General features: G+C 39.5%; 1 pseudogene across 1 annotated transcript; it reads right to left on the bottom strand.

Moving 5' to 3' along the window:
- Positions 1-7,958: 7,958 nt before the first annotated feature.
- Positions 7,959-8,460, bottom strand: LOC120093247 (60S ribosomal protein L29-like; annotated as a pseudogene). The gene has a single exon (XR_015622376.1). The product of XR_015622376.1 is annotated as a 60S ribosomal protein L29-like, transcript variant X2 (transcript).
- Positions 8,461-9,303: the final 843 nt, after the last annotated feature.

The following is a 9,303-nucleotide window of genomic DNA, read 5'->3' as shown; positions in this document are numbered from 1 at the left end:
ATTAAAGGCACGCACCATCCTGTTCTGCCACAATTCTTGATCCAAAGCAAAATTTAATGGAATATTTTTCAATTTGTAGAAGGCTATTGAAAATAAAGAATGTTGGTTCATACCAACTATCCCTTAAAGTATAGTTCTGAATAATCTCATAGAGAAGCTCTGCTTCAGTGGATTATTCACGCCGGCTTGTTGTGACTACATGAGTATATAATTATATGAACCAGAGCATTTTCAAAGGAGAAACTAGACGCAAACCTGGATTTTCCTAGGCAACAGCATTAGTTATGCTTTTCATCTCTGTGACCAAGTGTCTGAGAAGAAACTAATTAGAGGGCATTTTGCCCCAGGGATGGAAAGGAATGGCTGAAGGAGCAGCTCACAGATGTTGTGGTAGGAGGTAAGGCTGCTTGCTCACATCTGGGTGGATCAGCAAGCAGAAGGTACCAAAAGCAGGGCTGAGCCATACACTTCCAGACCCACTCTCAAGTGACCCATTTCTTTAATGTAGGGTCCACTCCTAAAGGTTACATAATCTTCGCAAGCAGGGCCACAGACTGGGATACAGTGAGCAAACACATGAGCCTGTGGGGGACATTCCACAGACAGACCGTAACAGCCACCAAATGGGATCTGTACTTGCCTTGTATCCAGAAGGAAAGCAGTCATTTCTTTCTCTGTCACTATGAATTTCTTTCATATCATTCTAATTCTTGGTTTTTTTGGCATTAAAATTTACCTCTAGTTTTATTTATTAACTGGAATAGGTTCTAAAATGTTTCTAGAATGAAAACTAGTTCATAGAGCATTTTTTATGAGACAGTCCACTATTGTAAAAATAGACCTTCGTCTCTAGACTGAGCTCCCTTTATAGTTTTACCACATCTATAGTTTTGTTTTGTTCTACACCAGAGTTTAAAGAAGCTTTGTGAAGATCTTCATTAGCAGTCTCTTTCAGGGCACACTGAATACAGGATAATGCTCAGCATTGAGTCTGTTTGCTTAACAGTAAAAAAAAAAAGTGGTCAAATACCTCCTGTGCTGCGCAGATTATCTCAGTCATGGAAACACACGGCCGTCTATGTAACTGGTCTTATTAGTTAACTTGTATACTCCTAGGATTTGCATAAACATGTTCAAATGAAAGACAACTTTCAAGTTTTAGTATAATAACTTTATGTGGAGGGTGCAGGTATCAGAAACACAGGTGGAAAGATATATTATTAAAAAATGTATGAGCTAAAGGAAACTTTCTTAAGTCCTATAACTTGAAAATGTGTTTTTCTGAGTGTCACCAGTGCATGGCAGATGGCTCAGATGATGACTGTACTCAAGTTTAGACAATCTGTTTTCAATTGGGTAGGCTGGAAAGCACAACCATTGGAGCTGGGGAAGTGCATCGTCTTGGTCACATCAATAGAACATATTTAATTATAAAATAGACCCCATTTCTTTGGGAAGGAAGAGAGAGAAACTAATTAGAATTTTGCACATGTTCAACATTTGTTATTTATGTGAAACAGTCTTTCAGTGGCTTTTACAAGGCAATTTTGCTGATATAGAATATTAAATATATTTCTTAACTAAACCAGGCAGTTGGATAGGAGACCACATTACACATTGGAAAATATGTAATACTCATCTTGAGTGTAATGTTTCTGTCTGACTTTGAAAACATACTAGTAACCCATGGATTTTTAATTTTTTATTTATTTTTACTTAAATCAGCATAAAAGATATTATATATTGTCACCTACCCTCTTGCGTCCCTCGATTTTTGGCTCCACCTTCCCCACATGGTCCAGTCTCCTCTTACGTGTCACATGTGTCATTTTAAATAAAACCATTGTGATTTTTCTCTTATTATCCACAAATGTACAGTTACACAATGTTGCATCTGACCGATCTGCAAGATCTTTAAGCAGAAATGAATGATTTTCTGTTACTGAGCATCCTGTATCCAGTGCCTGGGTGGTCTCCGTGACTGCGGAGGAGAATCGGCACACATAGGCAGCAGTTCTCAGACTTCAGCACACGAAGGATTAACTCTAAGTTGACTGAAGCACAGGCTGCTTATCAAATGTTGCTGTCATGATTGGATGCTTACCTGCAGAAAGGGTAAAGTTGAATCCATATTTCATACCATAAGTGTCAATCATGAAGTCAATGGTCCAAGGATGCCAGCTAAGAGACAGAGAAAGCAGGATAAACTACAGGTGAAAATCTCTGACTGTGGATGAGGTAGTGTTTTTAAAAAAAGGTATGAAGCACAAAGGAACAAAGAAATATGTGATGGAAATTAAAACATTTGTTCTTTAAAGGATGCTATGAATTAAAAAGAGAACTGACAGGACTGGACACATTTTTGGGAATAACAAATCTAGTAAGGGACTTGTGTTTTTTGTAAATAACAATGACAACTCAATAACAAGTAGAGATCTCAATTAAAGCTCAGATCCCCAACAAACCAAAGAAGTAGTTACAGGAAAAGATGGTTAGAATATTTAAAGAAGAGAGGGCCAGAGCTCCAGCTCAGCTCCAGCTCAAGGGTAGAATCTAATATCCCACAATAGTCTAACCATCTTTCCTGTAAATAGAAATTGAGAGAATAATTACATGTTCACAAATAATTTGATATGGCCTCATAATTCTACAATCATCAACATATCTCAAATTTAAACAAAATTTGAGATATTCTTAAAACCATTCCTGGTTGAGCTGGTTCCTCCTTTTCTTTATTTACGCAAGCACCTTTTCATTCTTAAAACTCTAGAACACAAAGCAGTTGTGACTGCTTTACATACATTAGCATAGGTTTCCAGAAGCATAGTCTGGGAAGTAACACAAACAACGGGAGGGTCAGGTGGTACAACCAGGGACGCAGGCGGTAAGGAGAGCCGAGAACACAAGGATGAAGCATGCTGTCCCCTGCAGTACAGCATGAAGGGACAGTGAGGGTGAGGGCAGGACACTTCGATGTCCCCACTGTGAGTCGCTACACTAGCAAAGGAAGGCTAAGAGGAGTTTTGTCAGCTTCTGCTCTGGCTTAGGAATGCTGTACCTGTGGGCTAGCAGGGTCAAGCAAAACTCAGTTCTATGGATGAACATAGGTAGAAAACCTCTGATTTTCTTTGCTGTTAGTTCTTCCTAAGAGTCATCCTCAAAAATCGCTATTTTGACTAAAGAAATAAGAAAAAAAGAAAAAGAAAAGGAACAAAGAAAATCAGAAATCCCATTTGTGACATTGGCTAACCTTGGATATTCTCCTATAAAACCTGGGCATTGTATGTAACTTAGTATTCACGTTTTCCTTTAATTTCTGACACAATTATGCAGGTGAAAAGTCAACAATTTTTATCGAAGTCTTGAGGTTTCTATGTCTTATTGCTTCCCCGACTATCAGTCCTAAGCTTCACTGTGAAGCTTCAACAATTCATCTAAATCTTCCATTCATTCTTCTCTCCAGACTGAACTTCAACCATGTGTTTATCCCTCATAGTGTCTTCTGTGTCCTGCTATTTCTGGGGGGTACCACAGAGATCAGGACAATACAGATACTTTGCTATTTTCAATTTGGCTCTACACATACATTTCTCCGTACATACTAGTTTAAATCACAGTTATTTATTTCGGCTGTCCTTAAAGGCAAATGTACTCCTAGGTTCTGTTCTAGTATGCATTTGACTACTGGCTCTCCAGAGGATGTAACATTTATTCTGAGCCATAAATTATTCTCCCATTTGACAGGTTGCAATGATTTATTCCATCTCCTCTCCACCATCAGGTCTCACGGGATAAAGCTCCCACTTGTGTTTCCTTCTGAACATTCCTGGTTGTACCCCAAACTCTCGGACTTCAGTCTGTTAGTACCACTTAACGTAGCACACTTTATCCAAGCTTTAGTCAGCTTCCAGCATCTGTAACAATCAGTATCTTAGTCCATATTCGGTACATAACCACCTGTCACTCTCTATCCCTGCACTTCTCTGACTCAGCAGTAGGTGACTGCCACAGGGGTAGGTGCCCCTGTTATCCCTGCATGAATAACTGGGACATGTCCATAGAACTGCATCTGACTAGCAGGAATGGGACCCACATAAATGACAGTTCTTCTGTGTGTCCTTGGTACCTATATGTCCTGTACCTTAAATACATTTTATTTTTTTTATCTACCTAGTCTGATCTCTAGATTTAGATATATTTCACTTCTAAGTATCTTCACTGCCCTGTTTGACTTCAGGGAAGACCCCCAAGATGATACTATTGTTGTTCTTCACGCACACTTGGTTTAATATGGATTTAAGGAATTCCTATGGAGACTCTGGCTGTACTAATCTCCAGATACCATTTCTACTTCACATAGCTGGCTTGGCCTTGCCTACAAACAGTTTCTGCTTCTTGATTAATGATATGAAGAACTGCCCTGCACTTTCAGAAAATCTGAAGCTCTTTCAGACAAAGATGACGAAGGTGAACTGTGGGAGGCTCAGGGTGCCTTGGCTGTAGTTGCAAGAAAATGCACCAAAGGACTTCCTTTGGTTAGCATCAGTCACCTGGTCTGCACTTTTTCTCTGTGTTGTCTCTGACTGTTTCTCCTCTTAGTTACAAAGTTCATGGTAACACATTCCTGCTTGTTCCTGTGAATCTTATGGAGTCTGTTGTTCTTGTTTTATAGACAGATGTAAATCTCCTCTTTATTTTTTATTGTTAAACCATCCTGTATATAAATTTTCCCGACCCTACTTTCTCATCTTCATTAATCAATTTTGACTTAAATTTCAGACATTAGGCTGCATGTTTTCCCCTAATGCATGCCCCCACCCCACCCCCAACCCCCAGTTGGGCCTGTGTGCCATAACACACTGGGTGTCAGGCACTGATTCCATTGTCTTTTGAGTTCTGTGTTCTCTGAAATTGTTCTCACTGCATTTCCAGCTTTGACCATTTCACACTTGGTAAAATTTGGTTGCAGAGGTGGATAGATGGATGGATTTATTTTTAAAAACTGCATTTTTCTCATTTAATTCTGCTCTAATCATTTCACCAAATAAGCATGAAGAAAATCTCACTGAATTATGAATGCTAACCCACATGGATTTGGACAGAGACTCTGCTTCATCCTTTAGGGCTTGGTCCTGGAATACGACTAGGGAGACTTAGACATGAAGGAATGACAGACATACAGAAAACCTGGGATCCAGGAGATTGTGCTTGCTCAGATGGAGGACACCTTCCATGTAACCAGGAAACTCAGTGTACAGTTTATGTGCAGCTAAAGAAGGAAGGCTGAGCTTGTTTCGGTAGGAGATCTCCGTAGAGCATCAGTGTTAGGCTGTAAATATCCAGGAGAAGGAAGCTACACTCATTGCTTCCTGCATATACTGTCGACATTTGCATACAGACCAGGGGAAGGCGTTTGACACTTCCAGTGGTCTGAGCATTGAAATTCTTGACGTGGTCCTGCATGTGTTAATAACACACATTCATTCAGGACTTCATCTGCTCTCCACAAGATTTGAAAGCTGGTAATGAATTTTCTCATTCGCAGAACAGCTCTCTTAGGATTTGCAAGTAAACCCATAGACTGGAGAATGTTTGGTGGTATAAAAATGATTAAGGATAATGACTTAAGTCATTATAATTTTATTTATCTCATCAAGAATCATCTTGTAAGCTTTCCTTTATAGAAAGTAAATATGCAAGCAATTATATGTTATTATGAGCGAACAAATTGTAATGCATAATATGCATGGATCAAGATGAAGTTTATTGTGAAGAACTAGAATTAATTTATTAATTAACTTTTATGTGCACATATTGGGCCAGAGGACAACTTGAGGTTGTCATTTATCTCTTTCTACTGAGTCCCAGGGACTGAAGCAAGGTTGCAGGTTTTGGCAGCAAGCATCTTTACCTACTGAGACATCTCCCTTGTCCAAGAATCAGAAATGTTTTCTTACAATATTTAAAAGTCAGGGAAATTTAAAAAGTACATATTGCTATCTTGACTAAGAACCATCCTTAAAAGGAAGTAAGTCTTATAAAGTGCCTCTTCAGGGTACAAAGATCTATTGTTTGTTTGCTACCCAGAAAGTTTTGATCCCAAACTCAAGCCAAAAAATAACTCATTCAGGTTCAATGCAAGCCTTTAATCCCAGTACTCAGGAGGCAGAGGCATGCAGACCTCTATGAGTCTGAGGCCAGCCTAATTTACAGAGTGAGTTCCAGGACAGCCAAGGCTACAGAGAAACCCTGCTTCAACTGCCACTCCCCATTCCCCCACAATAGACAAGCTAAGCCCAACCAAACAAAAAAAACCAAACAATAAACCAAACCAAAACAAAGCAATAACTCAGTCTATGATACTTTTTCACGACTTTCAGAATTAATTTTAAAGTATTATTTTTAAAGTTAATATATTGAACACAACTTTTATAAATCATCTAAAATCCTAAGAAAACATTAAATTATATTAAATTATAATTGTGTTTCTACAATAGAAAATGGCTACAACTATACAACCAAAATTAGAAAAAGCCTGGAAGATTCTCAGAATTAAAAAAAAAATACTAACATCTTTCTAGTTAAGGAAAATTGGAAGGGAATTAATAAAGAATGAGATTATGACTGGTGATCTATTTTTTGTTTTGTTATATTGAAAATTGAAGGTGAAAAAGAATTATCTAGAATGTCTTCCTGTGTGTGTAGTGGATGAAGTATGTCACTGAGAAACTGGGAAACAGAGTGTTTGTCATTTCTTCCACTGGATTAATAGTTGGACACAAGATTTTCAATACGCAAACTCTAGAGTATCTCAGTAGCAGATTTAAAATCAACCATATTTCCATTGATGAAAGTTTACTATGATCCAAGTATTTTGCCTTTCAAGAAGGAAAGACAATAATAGTCTTTGATTCTAAGGTATACTGAATATGCACCATGTTTTGCTGCAATGTTATTGTGAAATATATTTGATAAAGTTTCAGTGCTATACTCAATGGAGAAAGCTTGTTTCCACTATGGTATCAACTGACTGTGTTTTATAGCAGTTTCAAACCTTCAAGCTGTCCTTAGTCTTAGTTGCTTGTTATGACATTTAGCTAAGTTAGTAAGGGTAAGCTGTCATTTTACTTGTGGCCCATCTTCAAAATCTAGGAAAGTCATGACACTCTTGTAGCCTTACATCAATCATTTATTGTTGAAAGGATGACCCATAAAAAAAAAGTTTTTTCTCCATTAGTAGATCGGAGCAAATACTGAGGTCCATAGCCAGACATTTTGCAGAGAGTGAGAGACAGAGTGAGAGAAAGAGTGAGAGACTTCAGAACAGTCAGCCCCAAGTGGAGGCCTCCATCAAATAATTTTATCTACTCAGTGCTCAGGGAACTCTGTTGAGAGGAGGAAGAAAAATATAAGAACCAAAGGGCATGGAGGACACCAAGAAAACCAAGCCCTTTCTCTAAGTCAACAAGACCAGACCACATATGACTTCACAGAGACCGAGGCAGCATGCACAGGGCCTGTGTGGCTTTGCATGACGTCCTTTGCTATACATTATGCTTCCAGTTTAGTGTATTTGTGGTATTTCCCAATCTGTGACCAGCTGGTCCCTGTTTCTTACACCTTCGCTTGGGTTTTTCCTGTGTTTCGTTTGTTTTGTCCAATTTCAATGCGTTGCTTTTATTATATTATAAATTATATTCCCTCAGAAGCCTGTTTGTTTTCTACTGAGAGGCAGAAAGGGGTGGATCTGAATGGGAGAGGAAGAGGGGAGGAACTGGAAGGCGGAGAGGAATGCGATACTGCGATCAAGATTTATTTATTTATTTATTTATTTATTTATTTATTTACTTATTTATTTTGTCTTGTCTCAAGTTTATTTGTAAAAACAGCATAGGACACTGGTCATCTGCAGATAGTGTGTAGGTGGTTGTGTCGCAGCAGTCCATCTGTCTTCACACTGGCAGGAGCCTGTTCTATGGGGCCTTCACAGGGGCCTGGGCACCCTTGGAAGCCTGGGCTGGAGCTTTGGCCTCTGCCTTGGTTTGAACCTTGGGTTTTGGTTGGCAGAGCCTACGACCCTTGGCCATGTAGCTTCGAATCTTCTTCCCAAGCTTGGGGTGAGCGATGAAAGCCAGACGGCTGAGTTTCCGGCTGGAGCCCTTTGGCATCTTGGGCTTGACAGCCTGAGGCTTCACGAGGGCCTTGATGGCCTCTGCTCATGCACTCACGGCCTTGGCATTGTTGGCCTGCATCTTCTTCAGGCCTTTCTTGTTGTGCTTCTTGGCAAAGCGCATGTTCCTCAGAAACTTGGGGTCGACCCCCTTAAGAGATTCGTATCTTTGTGACCAGGGTTTCTTGATGCCATTTCTGTGCCATTTGCGGGACTGGTTGTGTGTGGTGTGGTTCTTGGACTTGGCCATGTCTGCACGGTAAGCCGCGGCTCCCGCAGCGCCTGGGACCAGAAGAGAAAGAGAAAGGCCCGCCGCGGTCAAGATTTATTAACAGAATTCTATTTTTTTAATGAAAAAGTAAAGATGTAGAAGAGAGAAATACAGACAGACAGACAGACAGACACACACACACACACACACACACACACACACACACACAGAGAGAGAGAGAGAGAGAGAGAGAGAGAGAGAGAGAGAGAGAGAGAGAGAGATTGTTGGAGTCACCAGGATCACCAGCATGTGGGCGTGAGGATGTCATATAATATGCCAATATAAATAGGCCCAGTAAAGTTAACTTCAATTAAATCCAAGTTGACCATGAAAGCACAGACTCTTACAAAGTAACCTATTACGCACTAAAGCACATTTGCTCTGCTGTTCCAGAGAGTGAAGAGTATCTTTTCTTGACTTTCCTACAGGAATTTATTTCTATATTAGGCTATTACTCTGGCTTTCGCCTACATGTGGGCCTCTATGAGATAATGAAGCTCAAAATTTCAGCTACAAAATTGTCTTCTGTTTGCGTTTCATCCTACAAGATCTAGTCTAATATCTAAATTTATAGTCGAAAACATTTGAAGTTTTTGTGTTTATATGCCACTACGCAGTTGCTAATTATATAGTGCTTTTTAGATTTTCCCACATACGCCCTGCCTCTTTTATGCTTTTGCAATCCAGCCAAGGATAGGAAAAAAATTCTATATTTCTTCAAGTAATCAATCACAATACTGAAAATGTGAGAATTTGGGCATCAGTTTCCAGCCTCCGTTGTGTGCCTAATATAGTCTGTCCTCTAGGAATGTGTGTCGTCATCTTCTGTTTTCTGTGCTTGCTGCTTAAGAAGAGAGGAGCT

The sequence above is a fragment of the Rattus norvegicus genome, chromosome 6, assembly GCF_021556685.1.
Source record: "Rattus norvegicus strain SHRSP/BbbUtx chromosome 6, alternate assembly SHRSP_T2T, whole genome shotgun sequence".
In the NCBI taxonomy this organism is placed as follows: domain Eukaryota; kingdom Metazoa; phylum Chordata; class Mammalia; order Rodentia; family Muridae; genus Rattus; species Rattus norvegicus.
The sequence above is the reverse complement of the archived record's forward strand: the minus strand, read 5'-3'. Positions and strand labels throughout refer to the sequence as shown.